Source organism: Babylonia areolata, chromosome 18, assembly GCF_041734735.1.
Source record: "Babylonia areolata isolate BAREFJ2019XMU chromosome 18, ASM4173473v1, whole genome shotgun sequence".
NCBI classification, from domain to species: Eukaryota; Metazoa; Mollusca; class Gastropoda; order Neogastropoda; family Buccinidae; genus Babylonia; species Babylonia areolata.
The window spans coordinates 21,581,837-21,584,835 of record NC_134893.1 but is presented as its reverse complement, the minus strand read 5'-3'; positions in this window follow the sequence as shown (position 1 = coordinate 21,584,835).

The window sequence follows — 2,999 nt, the reverse complement described above, 5'->3', positions numbered from 1 at the left end:
GACTGAGCAGCACACTAGACGCCACGTTCTTGGCAACAGAGATGTTTTCCCATCCCTCTTGCGGCCTGTCAGTGGCAGCCTCTGTGCGTGTGTGTATGTGTGTGTTTGTGTGTATGTGTTTGAGTGCGTTTGTGCATGCGCAAGGGTGTAAGTGTACACAAGTGTCAGGAGAGTTCTGTGTACGTGCGTATGTGTGTGTGTTGAGGGGGGGGCGGGGGGGGGGGGGGGGGGCGGTGTACGTGTGTGTGTGTGTGTGTGTGTGTGTGTGTGTGTGTGTGTGTGTGTGTGTGTGTGTGTGTGTATGTGTGTGTGTGTGTGTGTGTGTGTGTGTGTGTGTGTGTGTGCCGTGGAAGCTGCGATACGTAGCCTAGAAATTAGTGTGTGGAGGAGGGGGGTAGAGGAGGTACAGCGTAATGTGTGTGTGTGTGTGTGTGTGTGTGTGTGTGTGTGTGTGTGTGTGTGTGTGTGTGTGTGTTGGGGCTCATGTACATTTATGTGCATCTGACTGTTTTCATATCTGTGAAACTGCATGTTTGGTGCATATCTGTTATGCATATGTGTGTGTATGTGTGAATGTGTGTCTGCATGTTCTACATTTATTTTCTTATTTATCATCATTGTTGTCTTTTTTATTTATTAATATTATTATTATTATTATTATTATTATTATTATTATTATTATTATTATTATTATTATTATTATTATTATCACTTTTTTAATTATTATTTATTTATTTATGTACGCTTATAGTTGACTTCATCAAGTTTTTGCGCCTTATACATATTATTAGTAGTAGTAGTGGCTCTTTTTTATGTATTTATATATTATTTATTCACCCTTTTTTCTTTCTTTTTTTTCCTCAAGGCCTGACGAAGCGCGTTGGGTTACGCTGCTGGTCAGGCATCTGCTTGGCAGATGTGGTGTAGCGTATATGGATTTGTCCGAACGCAGTGACGCCTCCTTGAGCTACTGAAACTGAAACTGAAAGTGTGTGTGTGTGTGTGTGTGTGTGTGTGAGTGTATACTCGTGTGCATGTGCGTTCGCTTGTGGGTACGTTCCCTTGACTTTCTGTGTATAATAATACTTGGTCGTTCCCTTTCATCACGACTGTTGCGAAAAAAAACACCAAAAAAACGAGCCTTCAGATATTATTATTTTGTTTCTTTTGGTCATGAACATGAAAACACAAATTTGTAACATCTAAAGATAAACACACACAAACGATGGGGTGGTGGTGGGTGGTGGGGATGCTGTTGTAGAAAACACATTGTGGGCAGTGTAGTGGGCTTGCTGAACGATCTGGCTTCCTCGGAGAGAGGAGGGGGTGGGAACAATTTTAATTAAGATTGTATTGAGGCCGGCAATGTGTGTGTGTGTGTGTGTGTGTGTGTGTGTGTGTGTGTGTGTGTGTGTGTGTGTGTGTGTGTGTGTGTGTGTGTGTGTGATTTTTTGTTTATTTTACATAGTATTTGAGTAAAAAGAATCTGAACATTTTTTGTGAGTGGATATTGTACATTATATACCAAACACACACACACACACACACACACACACACACACACACAACCGCTTACACACACACACACACACACACACACACACACACACCCAACCGCTTACACACACACACACACACACACACACACACACACACACACACACACACACACGCAAACAAACAAACAAACCCACCTACCAACACACACACACACACACACACACACACACACAGACACCACAAACACGCCTCACCCCTACACCCCCACTCCGCACCCCAACCGTCACCTCCACACAACCAAATCTTCCCACACGCTCAACCAAAACTTTCCCACCTTTGTACCCTTTTCCCCAGACCGTCTATTCAGTTTTCAGTACAGATCTCTACGAAACACGGGTCTCATGAGAAACAGACCAACACCAACTGAGGGTGCAGTCATGCGAAACCAGACACACTGGGGTGGGAGATGAGGTGTAGGTGGATGTGTGTGTGTGTGGAGGGGGGAGGATACGGTGAAGGCTGGGAGCAGAAAGAGAGGGGAGTGAGTCATGTGGAATATATAACCACGAAGAGAAGTGAATATCTCCTTTTTTTTTAAAAGGCACACCAACTTCAACTCTATGGGAGCAGAGAGAGAGAAAGAGACACACACACAGAGAGAGTGAAGCATGTGGAACATACAACAATAAAGAGAAGTGAATCTCCCTTTTTTTTTTTTAAATGGTACACCAACTTCAAACCACCAGCTCAGCCTACGAACAGGTGAGCTCGCTGAACATGACAGCATAAACAGGGGGTGGAGCGGAATTTGGTTTAACTCTTTCCATACGAACGGCGAAAGAGACGACGTTAACAGCGTTTCACCCCAATTACCATCATCAAAATATTGCAAGCGGAAGGCTCTTATACTGAAGACGTGAATGTGGACAAAGAATACCACAATTCTGACGACGGAAGCTAAAGGTTGGGTCATTCAGACACCCACTGGACATCCGAGGGGTCTGTGTAGAGGAGAAGAGAGGACTGGCCGTTAATGTCCTGTCACACAATACTGGTGATTGTAGACAGTTTGATAAAGTTTGTTTTGTTTTTGTTTTCATATTTGAATGTTCTCGTGTTAAAAGGTATAGGAGTGGAGAAGGGAGTGGTGTGGTGTGGGGTTGAATGGTGAGTTTGGTGTGTGTGTGTGGGGGGGGGGGGACAAACCGGGTAGCATCGACTTGAAGCTGTGTACTTCTTTTCAAAATTTTTTATGGGAATAATTGTTTCTCTTTATTGTTGTACAGTACACTCCTAACCTCTCTGTTCTTTCATGCGAGAACCAAAGTCCCCGGGTCCGATAGAGACTGGTGAAGAAACAGTAGGCGGCACGACCCTATATATTCTATTCATATCCGCGGGTGGGCCAGGACCAACGCCTTGACCATTATCACACCCCCATGGTTAAGACCACAGCCACGGACAACTTGACCTTAAGGGCGTCAGGCCAATAGGTCGTT